The following is a 16,909-nucleotide window of genomic DNA, read 5'->3' on the forward strand; positions in this document are numbered from 1 at the left end:
AATAACTTGTCTCACTCGCGGACTGTTCGGCCTCTTGTCCAGTCTCTCTCACTCAAGCCGCGATGCTTATCCGAATACGCATATTTGAATGACCGAGTAGCATCACGTGATGTGATTTACATGCATGTAATTGGTCGGCGTGTTTCCTGGAAAAAAATCACTTTTAAAAATATTTTGATCATAACTATAAACCAGCATGAGTATGCACAAGGTTTATCAAAAAGAAGTCCTCGAGAGCTCCTAAGTTTAAAAAAAAGTATTATTCGGTGCCGTGACAACAACCCACAGACTAATAGTGCACCTTTTTAGAAAGATTGAGACCTAAAGCAACAAGCGACAATTAACACAATCCAGGAAAGCATTGGCATGTTAGGAAACATATTCAGTCAAACAAACATGTTTTTTGGTTCAGAAATTGAAGAATGACCCACTTTGTGCCATGACAGTGTCTCATTTAGTGGAGCCTACTATCAAAATGATCAGCTGTTTCCACATGTGTAGTATGACCCGGTCTACGCAGCGGTGACGGACCAATGAGAACGTAGGATTTTGAATCACCCCCGAAAAAAAATGGAAGAAGTCTTGCTGTGTTTGTAAATGTAGAGATACTATTAGGGATTTGTAAGGATTTGCTTTATTAGACTTCCAGAGGCACGTACGGTTGCAGGTTGTCTCTTTGACTGAAATCCGACGTTTTAAGGGCTACTTATAAAGGTTTTACTTAAACATTACAATCGTTTACGTAAATAATTAAACTCAACGATTATTTTAATTTGTTAAACCACAGCCATCATCTCAGTTACAGTATTTTAGCAATTTAAATGAATCTAATCGACTTTGTGATTGCGGAGATATGCAAGGTGCCGTTTTAAAAAAAACTAAAATATATATATAGACACATGAATATATATATATGTTTTCAAAAGGAAAACGGTTGAGTCCCCATCTGCCCTCTACCACACAGGAGAAAAGTGCAGTTAAGCATCCTCCAGATTTTTCTTTATTCCTCAGTCTCTCAGTCTCCCCATGGATCTGCCTGACACCACATGCTGATGCTATTAAATGCAAGATAAAACAGGGAAACGGAGTACTGTCACTGAGGCTGCAGGCTCTATAAAAATGACTGATAACCCTTCATCATATAGAGGAACTCCCTTCTCTACTTGGAAATGCTCAGTAAACTCTTAACTTTTGATGTGTGAACGCAACAGTATGAAATGGGACTCAAACTGACCTATCAGAACAATCAGCGACTGCCCGATTAGATCATGATGCAGCTTTGCAGTACTAGCCCTTGGGGATTAGAACATGTATACAGTTGTTATTTTATAACAGTAGATTATGAATGAATTTCTTTTGGAAGGGTGATTTATTTGACTGCCCCAAAGACAGGAGGAAGAACTTGTTACATTTAGCAGTTTAGTTATAATTAGGCAGCAGTGGCCAACAAAAAAGACAGTGGAGACCAAGCCACATAAGACAGAATCAGTGAGACTAAAATATCCAGCGAGTGAGAAATAGCAATTCATCCACTATCTGATGTAGAATAAAACATGATATGAATGGATTAGAGTGACTGTTGTTTTCCACCCTGACACTTACTGCAATAAATAAAATGTGCACAACATCCAAACTCAACAACCATTAAAGTTGCACATCATGCTTCTGTCACCAGCTGCTGCTATCGTAACGCCGCATGCCAAACCCTCTTCCCCTGCCCTCCAGGGCAGTTACATCCATAGCACATCACTCCCTGCTATCTCCGATGCTTCACATGCCCAGGGCTGTTCACCCTTGCTGTGACATAATAAAAGGCCCTATCTATTGACATTCACAAGAACAAAGATATTGTCAGACTGTGCAGTCGAGGGGCTCGACCCCCAATTGTGAACGTCCACGCCAGCCATCCAATGCACACTACGAGCTTTTATCTGAGAGAGAGTAAGACTATCTAGCGTCTGTGCATCGACTTTGCATGTAATCTGGTCACGCAAATAATTCATGTCGCGTTTGGTGTGAACACAGCATAACGCAACAACCCCCGAACAAACAAACACATTATTATATCAATTCAAACAGTTCTAGGTACCACCCCGCCTCCAACCTCCCTACTTACATATTCCTTGTCACCCACTCTCCTCTGCATACTAGTCCAAGCCGGTGACTTCTTCCCTTATCGTTGTTTTGGTCTGGGCTTTCTGGCCGACTCCTGAGCAGAACAAGGCCACTGCGACTATAAACGCTCGATGTTCAAGCTGCTCTACGTTGGGAAATGATTTCTCATGGGATGTCTGCAGATGTACTTTACGCATAAAACAATCTAAACACAATACTTAACATTATGCATTATTATAAAACATTTTCCCTCCACAATAGTCCGCCCGGTAGGTTTGGAGCCTGATGTGCTTCATGTTAAAGCACAAAGTGAGTATTCACATGAACTGGAAGTTTGTGCTGTTTTGGTCACGGGGCACGGAGACGCATGTTACCTCTCACAACCTGAAGACGTACCTGTTCACGGGGAGGACTCTTCTGCTCCTGGGACCCTGAACATCGTAGGGGTGGAGAGGCAAGCCAATGTTCTCAAAGACCTCCTGCCAGGTATGATGAATGGGTGGCTCACTGAGTAAAAGAGTTTCCCGTGAAAGGAACATTTTCACTATGTAGAAAGAAAAGTAGTAAAAACTGTTAGTTTTAAGTGTTGATTAATGTGAAAAAAAGAATAGAGAAGTAGTGGTTTAATTACATATGTATCTCAAACAGCTGTATATTTTCTGCAATGGGGGATATTTTGAGTAAAGAGACTCTAGATTGCCAGATTAAAGTCAAAGTCAGTTTTATTTGTCAATTATTCCATTGTGCAAGCATACGGAAGACTTGAAATTGTGTTTCTCTTCTGTCCGACAAAGTGAATGTACTGTAATACAGTTAAAGTTAAAACAACTAGAATAGAATAGAACAACATACATTAGGAAACTGTAAGTCTGTTGTTATAGCAGCAGTTTAGCAGCAGAGGACATGAGTATAGATGTGGGAGTGAGGGTGGGCAGAGAGTTCAGCTTCCTGACAGCCTGGTGGTGAAGCTAGTTGACAGCCTGGTGGTGAAGCTAGTTGACAGCCTGGTGGTGAAGCTAGTTGACAGCCTGGTGAATGAAGCTGGTGGACAGTCTGGTGGTGAAGCTGGTGGACAGCCTGGTGAATGAAGCTGGTGGACAGTCTGGTGGTGAAGCTGTTGGACAGCCTGGTGGTGAAGCTAGTTTACAGTCTGGTGGTGAAGCTGGTGGACAGTCTGGTGGTGAAGCTGGTGGACAGCCTGGTGAATGAAGCTGGTGGACAGTCTGGTGAATGAAGCTAGTTTACAGCCTGGTGAATGAAGCTGGTGGACAGTCTGGTGAATGAAGCTAGTTTACAGCCTGGTGAATGAAGCTGGTGGACAGTCTGGTGGTGAAGCTGGTGGACAGTCTGGTGGTGAAGCTGGTGGACAGTCTGGTGGTGAAGCTGGTGGACAGCCTGGTGGTAAAGCTGGTGGACAGCCTGGTGGTAAAGCTGGTGGACAGCCTGGTGGTAAAGCTGGTGGACAGCCTGGTGGTGAAGCTGGTGGACAGCCTGGTGGTGAAGCTGGTGGACAGTCTGGTGGTGAAGCTGGTGGACAGCCTGGTGAATGAAGCTGGTGGACAGCCTGGTGGTGAAGCTGGAGGACAGCCTGGTGGTGAAGCTAGTTTACAGTCTGGTGGTGAAGCTGGTGGACAGCCTGGTGGTAAAGCTGGTGGACAGCCTGGTGGTAAAGCTGGTGGACAGCCTGGTGGTGAAGCTGGTGGACAGCCTGGTGGTGAAGCTGGTGGACAGTCTGGTGGTGAAGCTGGTGGACAGCCTGGTGAATGAAGCTGGTGGACAGTCTGGTGGTGAAGCTGTTGGACAGCCTGGTGGTGAAGCTAGTTTACAGTCTGGTGGTGAAGCTGGTGGACAGTCTGGTGGTGAAGCTGGTGGACAGCCTGGTGAATGAAGCTGGTGGACAGTCTGGTGAATGAAGCTAGTTTACAGCCTGGTGAATGAAGCTGGTGGACAGTCTGGTGAATGAAGCTAGTTTACAGCCTGGTGAATGAAGCTGGTGGACAGTCTGGTGGTGAAGCTGGTGGACAGTCTGGTGGTGAAGCTGGTGGACAGTCTGGTGGTGAAGCTGGTGGACAGCCTGGTGGTAAAGCTGGTGGACAGCCTGGTGGTAAAGCTGGTGGACAGCCTGGTGGTAAAGCTGGTGGACAGCCTGGTGGTGAAGCTGGTGGACAGCCTGGTGGTGAAGCTGGTGGACAGTCTGGTGGTGAAGCTGGTGGACAGCCTGGTGAATGAAGCTGGTGGACAGCCTGGTGGTGAAGCTGGAGGACAGCCTGGTGGTGAAGCTAGTTTACAGTCTGGTGGTGAAGCTGGTGGACAGCCTGGTGGTAAAGCTGGTGGACAGCCTGGTGGTAAAGCTGGTGGACAGCCTGGTGGTGAAGCTGGTGGACAGCCTGGTGGTGAAGCTGGTGGACAGTCTGGTGGTGAAGCTGGTGGACAGCCTGGTGAATGAAGCTGGTGGACAGTCTGGTGGTGAAGCTGTTGGACAGCCTGGTGGTGAAGCTAGTTTACAGTCTGGTGGTGAAGCTGGTGGACAGTCTGGTGGTGAAGCTGGTGGACAGCCTGGTGAATGAAGCTGGTGGACAGTCTGGTGAATGAAGCTAGTTTACAGCCTGGTGAATGAAGCTGGTGGACAGTCTGGTGGTGAAGCTGGTGGACAGTCTGGTGGTGAAGCTGGTGGACAGTCTGGTGGTGAAGCTGGTGGACAGCCTGGTGGTAAAGCTGGTGGACAGCCTGGTGGTAAAGCTGGTGGACAGCCTGGTGGTAAAGCTGGTGGACAGCCTGGTGGTGAAGCTGGTGGACAGCCTGGTGGTGAAGCTGGTGGACAGTCTGGTGGTGAAGCTGGTGGACAGCCTGGTGAATGAAGCTGGTGGACAGCCTGGTGGTGAAGCTGGAGGACAGCCTGGTGGTGAAGCTAGTTTACAGTCTGGTGGTGAAGCTGGTTTACAGTCTGGTGGTAAAGCTGGTGGACAGCCTGGTGGTAAAGCTGGTGGACAGCCTGGTGGTGAAGCTGGTGGACAGCCTGGTGGTGAAGCTGGTGGACAGTCTGGTGGTGAAGCTGGTGGACAGCCTGGTGGTGAAGCTGGTGGACAGCCTGGTGGTGAAGCTGGTGGACAGTCTGGTGGTGAAGCTGGTGGACAGCCTGGTGGTGTAGCCCAGAGGCTCTGGTATCTCCTCCCAGAGGCAGGAGGCTGAGGAGACCGTGTGAGGGGTGGCAGGGGTCGCTTACAGTCGTGGTCGCTTTGCGGGTGAGGCGGGTGTTGTATATGTCCTGCAGGGAGGGGAAGGAGGGGAGTGAGGCACCAATGATTCTTCCAGCTGCATTCACTATGCGCTTTCCTGCTGTAGTCTGAGCAGCTTCCGCCCCACACAGTGATGCAGTTGGTCAGGATGCTCTCGATGGTGCCACGGTTCTAGATTGCCAGATTAAATCAAAACCTGTACAATTGGTGTTATTAATGTTTTTTCAGGGTTTGCTATCCTCTTTTGTTGTACATGAACACCAAACAAAAATGAACTGCAACAGGTTTTCTCACTGCGTTTGCTCTTTTTGCTCGTGCACCCCTTGCAACGGACTTAACAGTCACTGGTTCCACTGAATCGTCTCAAATGAGCAAATGGGACCGCTTTACCTGCACATGGAAATGTTCATGTGGATGTATGTTACTGTGAAGGAGTGCAAGTGTTAAAATGCTCATCCAGAGTGGAGGTCATTGGAGAGCTGTGTGTGTGTGTGTGTGTGTGTGTGTGTGTGTGTGTGTGTGTGTGTGTGTGTGTGTGTGTGTGTGTGTGTGTGTGTGTGTGTGTGTGTGTGAAGTAAGTGGTGAAGCAAGAGAAAGAGAGAGAGCCGTGTTCATATGTAGGAAAACAAAATAGGTGGTTTAAAGTCATGAATCCTCTTTTGGCATACAAGAGCAACATGTGAGAACTTTTTGCAAGCTCTGAAGTCCCACTGTACTTAAGTTACTGGATAAGATGAAAGATGATCTGGAGCAAAAATAAACACTGCCACCTGGCATTTCCATCCTATTCCTGTGCTTGATGGCACAGTCATTTCAATATCTCACGCGTTGTCTCTGGTTCTAAAAGCCAGCTTGGTGGAGAGTCCATACATGATAGATCCCCAACGGATCCACAAAAATGTGGTTGCCAAATATGGAAGTGTTCATTCTGACAATTTACTTTATTTACCTGTACTGCATGCTGTTGGACCCGATATGGACAGTAGGACTGTAGCAGACTGCTCTGTCCTGTTATGGCCCTTATCACTCCACTACTGGTGGAAGTAAATGTATTGGAAAGGGCCATACGTTTTATTATACATCAGTTTATCCGAACAGGACCACATCATCTGCGAACAGCAGAGAGGCGACCTCAGAACCTGACGTTCTCCGCCCCCCGGCAGCGCCTAGATATCCTATCCATGAAAGTCACGAACAGGACCGGTGAAAAAGGGCAGCCCAACACCCACCGGGAACGCAAACTTCAAACATATTTCAGAAATCCGTGAGTCATTCCTTGATGTGATCCCACTCCCAGCCTCAATCTCGCCATGCTCAAGCACAAATATTAGCCTCCAGTATGTTCTCGTCTGTAAATGCTTCAACCCTAACACATTGTACTTGGCGGATCACAATGATTTGCTTCTCAAATACATTCCCACTATGGAAATCACTTTTAGTAGTGACAGTTTCTTTCTTGAGAAAACGTGAGGTGGAGGAAGAAAAAAAAGATACTCCGACCGTTTTGTGATTTTTAGGGGGTCTGGTAAGCTTATATTTTATGTTTAGACTCACACACGCTCGTAGACTTACATATGTGTTTGTTAGTGAAATACAACTTTGTAAGAGCTACTTATTAAGGATTTAGTAAAACCTTACGGCCCGCCGTAGTTACGGAACTGACGTAGTTTACGTAAGTACTTCAACTGAACGGTCACTTAAATTATGTTTTAGCTCAGGTGTATCTTCTCACAAGGGTTGCGGTATTTTAGCACTTTAAATGAAGTTAAACAACGATGTGGTTCCGGAGATAAGTAAGGAAACGTTAACAAAATATGTTGTTGTTTTTTGTCTGATAATAGGCGCAGGGAGATTTTCGCACACTGTTTTTAAAGGGTTAATAGAAGAAAAGGCAGTTTCTTAAATTGTTTTCCTCTTTACGTCCTCGGTTTGGCCAACAGCATTGTGTTCATAATCATCTGGGTTGAAATGGAGGCTACACACTGAGGTTTTCTAGACTTTTCAAGGCTGCGCTCTATATTTCACAGCTCTGTTATCTCTGGTCATTTATTTTGCATAGACAGTCAGGTTTCATCATCTTAAATTCTTCTTTCAGATTAGTAATGCACATTTAAAAGAGGAAGAGACTGGGATTTGACTGCTGCCTTGTGACTAGTGTCGGCTGCTAGGGCAGGTATTCCCCTTCCTGCAAGGCATTCTGGGCAGGCAGTCCTGCACATGTACAGAACAGATCGAGCAGCTGGAACGGATTGGGTACCGACATGTCCCACGCCAGTTCTCTATTGTCCAGCTGCTGTCATGGTCGTTGATGCTGCATTGAGACTTTCGTCATGTAGAAGTAGCCACGATGTCATCTTTAAAAATTTTTGCCTTTAAAACAATGATGCAATGGCAAGGCTTATTCTTAGACCTGCGGGTGAAGGTCCAAGTGTTTTACAGGATCTTGTTTGCTTCAAGGGAATCCATTTGAATCAGATCAAGTTGCATACAAGCGTTCGGCAAACAGCCAAGTATTGGCTGGGAATGCGCTGACGGCCCTGTTGCTGAGCTTCCTGTGACAAACTAATTGCATAAAGTACAAACTGGAATATCTTGACAGACCTCCACTCCTTCAGAAGAGGCAGGAGAGAATCGGAAATGACATTTTCATCGCTGAGTCTCCCCTATGCTTGCCTCTCCGACCTAAAATGAATTGCCTACTAGAGAAGGGAAATACATCATTACAGAGTTCAGTTCAAATACATGGTGGTGGCGTCCAACTAGGGGCTATTTCCTCTGCCCAGCCCACTCTTTATACATCTGTGACTAACTCAATGAGACAAGACATCTCCTGTCATGCACATTCACTGGGCATCAATCTCAATAATCCTCTCACTCTAATGCTGGGCTTTGTCAATACCAATGAGAGAAAACCAGAGAATTTCTCAGGGAGGTGCCTTGTGTTTTAAGCTCTCTTTTTCTCTCAGTCCTTTCTTCTCTTCCACATCCTTGTTTTCTCTCCAAATTCCATGAAACATTTTGAAAATGTTATGTTTTGTACAGGCTTTTAGGGACCATGTTTATGCAGAACTAGTACTTAATGTCTCAAATGGTCTGCGGTTTAGTTTGGATCAACAGTTGGGAAACATAATTATTCTTACTGCTGAAGTCAGTGGAATAAGGCACCGCCCCCCTGTGGATCCATATTTTGCTGCATATTGTTAAGGGTGTATGTACTGGAAATATATATTATAATACAGTAAGCATTTCAAAAGTTGTTTCAGCTGCCGCTCTGACACATTCTGATTCTCAACTACACACATAGCCATTGGTAGTATCCCAATTCAAAACTTAAATCTTTGTCATTTCTACTTTATAGTTTTTATAGTTCATCTTGGATTAAATCAAGTTTAGGACCATTGTCTTTTGGTTTCTGTCATCTTAAGCTGCTAATTGTGTTGATGATCGCAATGAATTCCTTTTGTATTTTGTATTGGTTGATTGCAATGAGCAGCTATTCAGTGACCAGAAGGTTCTTCAAGCTGTTTTCAAGTCTTCTGTGAACTGTCTAGCATATCTGTTATGTTATGAAGTGGCCTGCTTTAGCCAGATATCCGTCACAAAGCTTCTGAAGACACCAAAGTTCAGTTTTTGTTAATAACTAGTTGCGGTAAAGCGAATGTGTATAAGGACAGTATATATTTGTTCCCCTCATCTCTAGATTGTAATTAATTAATAAAACAAAGTTTTGCAACAGCTTCTCCAATGAATTGTTGTTATTATTATTATATGTATATGCAACAGCATCTAATTGGGTTACAATAAGTTATCTAGTAGTACTGTAATGAAATATATTGAAAAGGTAACTGCATCAGTAAGTACATAACGATTGGAAACATCAACAGCATCTGCTGAATCCTCCAACTGTATTTCTAGTATGACTTGCAGAAATAAAACTATTATATTAGGTGACTTGAATAAAAATTGGATTGATGAAACCTGTAGTTAAGGAAAAAAAATCGTAACCAAATTTGCCCACTTCGTCATCAGAAGACATCACTAGCTGCAGTTTGTTGTTGTGTACAATTTCCCTCACTATTTCAAACAGCTTGTACTTTTCTCCCATAATTATTAAAAGTCAATTGCTAAGATAGCCTTCATGTTTAAAGCTCCATCTTGAAATAATCAACCTCATTAATGCTCTTCTGGGAACTTTAAATGATCCAATGTCCTGCTTTTGCTCGGAGTACGAACCTCTGGTTTTGCACGTCGTATTCTTGTTTTGTGGAAATGTAACAGTTTCAAGAGAGTCCTCAATGATAATACATGACGGCACATATTGACGGGTTATTCACAATAAATCATTTGCATTTAACTGAAACAGCTGGTGACAGAAGTATGGAATTGCTATTGATTAACACCCACCGGCTTTTAATGTGGGACTGTGTTCTTATTGTTTTTATTTATTTTATTTGTTCTATTCTTTTATTAGTTTTAATGTTTAGCTTTTAGGATATTTTAAAGTGACTTTGAGTATCATGAAAAGCGCTATATAAATTAAATGCATTATTATAATTATAGATCTGGTTATTCAAACAAATTGATTGTGTTGAGGTGCAGCAAATTCTACTGAAATTACAACTTTGGGTCCATCATTGATTGCATCCGACCCCAAATGTTTTCCTCCAAAGACTTACAGTGTAAAAAAGGGTATCTGTAAGTCAGCAGATGGTAAATGTCCCAGTACAAACACTTGATAACGTGGAGTGACTTTGACTGATACTCTTTAGAAATCAGGTCCATCAGCACTAATCTTTGTCTGAATATGGCTCAAAGTAACAGCAAAAGCTGCAATGGTAGTTCATATTGACTAATCTTGCAAAGCATAATGTAGCAGCCGTGTTTCAACTGCAGCCCGGGCCCTTCATCACATTTCCTGGAGTAACAAATCCTCTTACTTCTAAAAATGTGGATTACTGTCATCAACCACTTCTGACCCATCGGGGCGAGTCAGTGCAGGCACAACCGGTTCCAGACTCAGGTTTAGGACACAGAGTCGAGCGCTGCTGCTGTCGTGTGTTTTAGGCGTCCTGGCCAGCCTTCCCAAGGCTGCAGGCACGTGCACAGACATTTTGGGGGGCAGGTGCTCAAACCCCAAAAAAGGGCACCCATCAACAAAATTATTTATGAAATTCAAAATAATAATAATAATAAATAAAAAACACAGTAGGATATTTTTAACTTATTTTTGTTAACAAACTAACTCAAATTATCAAATTGAATAAATAAATGAATAACAGGCAAAACGGCCATATTATATAACCAAATGCAATCAAAAATATTCTAACAAAACTCTGCTTGTCCTACTTGTCCAGTTGGCACACACTGTTGGAGTGGAAGGACTGTATGATTGTGCCATTTGGACTTCCAGTGATGCTCCATGGAATCTCCTGTTGAGCTCCACAGTCAAGGTATCAATACATGTGTAGCACACACTCTTCCTGTAGTATGACTCCACAGAGTCACTCTCATAGTTAACTTGTGATGCAGTTGTGTTGGAAACACACTGCACTTTCCGTTTCCTCTCCTGACCAGGAACAACAGTAAAGGAATGTTGAGAGCCTCTGCCTTCTCTGACGCACCTTGAAACATCTCCTGAACTTCTCCTCAGATCTCAATGCTTATTGTGTGAATTACACCATCATTAGCTTGTAGGCTGTGGAGCGGTGCAGGCTTTCTTCTTCTTGCAGAGCGTTTGATGCAAGAGCAGTGACTTCACATGCAGAGGATGAATGCATCACCAACCCACACACACACAAACAGCAAAAAGATGAAGAAGATAGGGCGCTATAATATATGGTTTCACCTAAGAAATACAAATAAATTAAGCGGAACCAACGTGACGTGTACTGTGTTCCAACCCCCAGAGCGGCTCATGTTACAGACCACGAGCGGCAAAACCAGAGTGAGAAAGACGGAAAGAGATAAGACATAGGAAAGGAAGCGATGTACAAAGATGGACACATTTGTGACTGGCGACCACCACAACAACGGCACAAAGAAAAGTAAAAGCGATAAACTAACGAGGCGCATCTGTCCCTGGGCTTTGCGAGCACTAGAAGGAGAGCGACCCCGGTGTTGTGTCTAACAACGCTGGTGTGAAGACACTGAAACAGGGTGTTCTGCAGCTGTTAAAATGAAGACCAAATACAGATCAAAGCTCAACTGTGTGTGGCAACTCTAACCAGAAACACACAAATGTGTAAAACAAGGCAAGCCCACACAGTCACTGACTGATATGTAGGAATGTAGCTAGCTATTTTTTTTTAAGAACCCAAGAGGTTAAACTAAATTGTGGCACTCTTGTATGTTATAAAACGTGTTTATTGAAAGCAATCAGAACAAAGTAAATCCACATCAATCATTTCTGGATATGTTATTTTCTTGTTTGAGAGAACCTGCTGTTAAATGTGGGGAAATATACGTTATTATTTTTACAAATGACAGAAAGCAATTTCCATGTAGGAATAGGAACACGATCTATCCAGAGAAAGCACTGAGTAACACATCTCGTCTTTATTCTTTATTCTATCTCTAGGATTTCTTTATTTTATTGCACACCAATTCAGTTTGAAAGACCTGTTAAATGGGGAAATATGGGGTAAGTTGCTGCAATGTTCCTAACTTAAATGTTAACATTTGAAAATATATTCAAGAATGCAATTAATTTGAAATCTGAAAGCAATCTAAATTCTTTTTGGAAATTTATTTTACTATTGCTATTTTTTCAGTAAAACCAACTGAAGTAGAAAAGTGAAGTGATATGTACTTATTTTAGAAAGAAAAACAAATATTTTATAGAGTTTATACATTATAATGCAATTAATTCAAAACAAAGAACGACCTTTTTGGGGTGGGTTTACGATGTTCCTATTTCATCGAAGGGGGGCTTGACAAAAAAAACGCTGTCTTAAAGATGCCTATATACATGTTCATGTTCATATTCATATCCCGGTCTTTCCCAAGCACAGAAAGCTCCTGCTTCTAGGAAAAACAGAAACCAGTTCAACCGGCTCTTCTCTGGCTGTGTACTTTCTCCAAGTGGATGGAAACAGCGCTGGAGTTATTTTTGAGAATTCAGGGTTTTGCCCGACTCTTTATGGCCCTCTGCCTGGAGAAAGCTGCACTCCACATGGAGGCAGTCATACCGACATGCCGACACTGGGTTTCACCATGAACTGGCAGGAGAACGCTCCGCTCCCCGCCTATCGTTAATTGCCCTGGGTGTGATTATGAATTCAGCCGGCATGAGAGCAAAGCTGGCTCTAGCCAGGCTGGACGCACTAAACTCAGTGTTGTCACACCCTGCTCCCTGCAGACTGATGTCTGCGAGGTACGATGATAGCAGGGAGTGTTACCCTAGATCTACTCATCATGAGAACAATCCATGGCTGGTGCTTCCTCCTCCTCCTCCTCAATCCTCCCTCCCTGCAGTCAGACCTGCCACACTAGAAAACCCCTCAGGAGAGACGCGTCACACACATCAGTGTACGAAGGAGCGTCCTCTCTGTGTGGGACAGATATGTCACGGTTTGAAAGACAACATCACAGCAGCAGCGTTCATCCATCATCAGGGCGGCCGGTGCTCAACTCGGCTGCTAGAAGCTGAGACCCACTTGTTCAGATGTTGTGGAGCAGCTTTGGGAAGGCGCAGGTGGATCGGTTCGTCTAAGAAGAGAATGCACAAATCCAACCTCTACTCTTCAGAGACCTGGCTTCACGTTGGCATCCCAGATTAAGCTGCACTTAACGGGCGGACAGCAGGACAGAGAGAGGGTAGGACTCTGGAGGGACCCCGTTTACATCAATACTACTTGGTGCTTAAATGGTAAATGGACGGTACTTGTATATCTCTTTTCTAGTTTTCTGACCTCTCACATCATCATTCACCCATTCACACTGATTCACACACACCACATGAACAGCGGGGCAAATCAGGGTTAAGTGTGTTTCTTGCCCGAGGACACATCGACATGGACTAGCGTAGCCGGGGATCAAACCGCCGACCCTTCGATTGAAGAATGACCTGCTTTACCACTGCGCCATGTTCGCTAGAACTCAGTCAAAGTTCATGGGAAATGTATTCCTGATGTTACATTTGAATTGTTAACATGCAGGCCACATCATTTGCCGGCATAAGTGTTTTGTTGTTGCGGTTTACAATCCTGTTGGTATGGAATATACTACTATCTTTGGATTTGGTTTGTCATGTTTCTTTTGTAGCAAATGGGCTGCAACAGCATCGGTGGTCCCAGCAGCTGTTTGTTCACTACACAGTCCCCTCGCCAGGCTTTGTCAAAGCGGTTTGTCTCCCTCGCTGTGTGACGCCATCACACAAGCTTACGGTGCAGCGGTGATGGAGCCTCCACAGGGCATCTGGGTGCACTCCACAATACCTTTATCTTCATCCGTGGCCCTCCTCAGAGGGACGGCAGTGGCAGACCTCTGCACAGCGGCATCCTGAGCTTCCTCCTGCCCACAGATAGATGTTTCTATCTGGGAGATGAATCTTGGTCTTCCTGGACTCATCCGGCTTTAACTGTGTTAGATGAGGTAGTGCTCAAAGAGTGTAACGTCTCTTCTCCCTTTCTTTCTCCAGGGCTGACAGAGTTAACCCCTCCCTGCCTTATCACGTTTAACATTTACACTTTGTGAACTGGTTTATGTAGCTTGTGGACTTAGATGTCACAATGGGGCACAGAATACATCAGCTTTGCCTTCAAGTTGCGTTGGAAATGAAATGTATATGTCACAATGTCCGAACTAAGAACATTCAACATGAGACAGACATGCGTAATTGGTACCACATTCGAAAATGTGAAAGGGGTTTATGTCTTCGGGACGAGGGAGGACGAGCAAAGAGCAAAGACTCCATGCAATCCGGGAGTCATTATGATTCTATAAGAAACATGATACGCATACATAAAATTGTCATTTGTCTGCATATATTTCATAAAAATAACCACTTGATCTCTGTTGAAAGGCACTAGAAGAAACTTCTCCAAATGTGTTAAAAGCCTGCAACGTGTCCTCAGCTGACAGTATGGTACATCTCACCTGGACAGACCAGCTGCTTTCACTGGCCGCTGAACTCAAGTTTTGAGTTCAGCCGCTTTCTCTGGCAACTTCATTGTTTTCCTCACTTTTATCTTCTATTCCATATTTAACTTTATATCCTAAAAGATCAAGCTGTCTATTCCAAAAGGCATGACCCACAACAATGTATCCAAATGACAAAGAAAATGCATAATAACAAGACTCAAAGGTTCCCCTAAAGGCTGCATTGTTCATTACACAGTATGAGGAGTGGGAGAAACCCACTGTATTTAAGGGTTAACCGTTAGGGTTACAACTGTTACATTGTGTACACAAATAATGAGTAGCTAGCAGCTACCACAAGCATATCACAGTAGCTTCTCTTCAATGAAGATAAATACATACATGAATAAAGTTTTCAGTAAGTTTTTTGGCAATCTCCCTACTTCAATTAAACCCGTTTGTGTACAAGTTGAAAGTTGGCCTTTCATGTGTAATGTAGTGCACGCATTTTGACACTATGCTCGGGCATTAACCACCGAATATTGCAAAGCCTCCTGAAAGCCTTCAATCAATTTGAAATACATACTCTCTGTATGTATTATCTATGCCAACCATTTATGGAAGTTACTATGAGAAAGCACAGGTGCATTTGTCTCAGTCACCGGTTCATATTGTCATGAACACCTGTTGCTCTAGTGTGCTGTTGGAATATCAAAACAAACAACAGCACATGGCTAATTATTATGCAGAATTATGTCATTGGCCCTCCCTGTCACAATATTTTTGCCCAAAGGATAAGTTGGTCTTCAGGTTAGTCTTAGGTCTATATAAACCTAACCAGGTCGTTTTGTCTCCTAAACAAGGAGATTTCTGGCAGAAAGAAGGCTAAATTCTCCCATGTGCAAAATAAATCAGGAAGGTCCCGTGGCTTCATTGTGCATGGTACTTAGCCGTGTGCTTTTGTTGTCTGCAGGGAGACGGTGTATTTCTGAAGTAATGGGCCTTTGGAACAATTGCCGTGTATTCGTTTATAATGGTAAATGTACTGTAATGGTAAATGTACTGTAATGGTAAATGGACTGTAATGGTACATGTACTGTACTTGTACGGCACTTTTCTATTCTCCTGACCAGTCAAAGTGCTTCAACACCACATGGCATCCATACACTGGAGCAATTTGGAGTTAAGTGTCTTGCCCAAGGACACATGGACATGGACTGGAGGATCCTCGGATCCTTTGATTAAAGGACGACATGCTCGAGCTGAGCCACACTGTGTGGTGAACTGGTTCCAACAGGCTTCAATGTGTAGCATTATTTCCCATTATTAGACTGGATTATATATTTGATTAGATATTACTTTATTAGTCCCTCAGTGGGGATATTTGCAGGATTACAGCAGGAAACAGGGTAAAGTGCACACAAGAGACAAAAAAGTAATGAAATGAATGACAGAAAACTATTATGAACATATGAATATATCATGACTATATCATTGTGTATTCATATATGGAATGGTTACCAACTGAATACGGGCCGTAGTTCGGTCGGGAGTCAGGTGACGTAGCATGAAGAGTGATAACTGATAATATGAAATCCTTATATTCTGTGTAGGGCTGCAACAACGAATCGATAAAAATCGATTATCAAAAGAGTTGGCAACGAATTTCATCATCGATTCGTTGTGTCGCGCGATTATTACGGCAATCAATAAGTCACGGAGAAAAAAAAAAGAGCGTAGCAGAGCAACTGGCCGCCAGTGTTTCTGAGATTGGAGTGAGACACGGAAAAAAGCTGAGGTTGTGATCTTCTCAAAATAAAACATCTTTGACGTGTCGAGTCTTGGCCAATCAGCGTTAAGATGTCTACAGCGTCTTCATTTCCCTCAGACTTGTTGTTAATGGAAGCTAGTCAGCTTGCTATCGCGTTAGCTAACGTGTTTGGGTTGTGTATTGTCGTTAAAGTTACGTTATGTTCCGTTACAGTTCAGTCTTGCTTGTAAAAAACGTAACGTGATGAAACATGCCGTCACCCCCCGGTCTGGTTCAGTTCACCAGTCACTCGTTAACGTTAAACCGGCTCACCGGAGGATCTGGATTTAAGGTTTTTTATTCTTTTTACTCAAAGTAGAATGAAGCAAATCATGTAGTTGGGCTTAGCCAACAACTATGCTGGTGCAGGTCCAAACAGACGTGAGAGGAGCAGTACAGCTTCCCTCTGTCCAGTGTTTCATACATATTCATAACGCAGTGAATGCTAAAAGCAGCCTCCAAGGAGATCAATTACAATAAAAAGGGCTCACATTTGGCAGATGTAAAGCATACATGTGTATGTTTTTAGTGTTAGTCCATTTTTATTTTATTTTTTTAATTAACAGCTCAACGATGTTCAAGGAGCAACCAATTTACAAAACATAAATGGTAAATCTATCAATAGTATTGCAAACCGTTCTTACTCCTTATGTATTGAATATCGTGTCTG

Source organism: Taurulus bubalis (assembly GCF_910589615.1).
Source record: "Taurulus bubalis genome assembly, chromosome: 18".
Lineage (NCBI taxonomy): Eukaryota > Metazoa > Chordata > Actinopteri > Perciformes > Cottidae > Taurulus > Taurulus bubalis.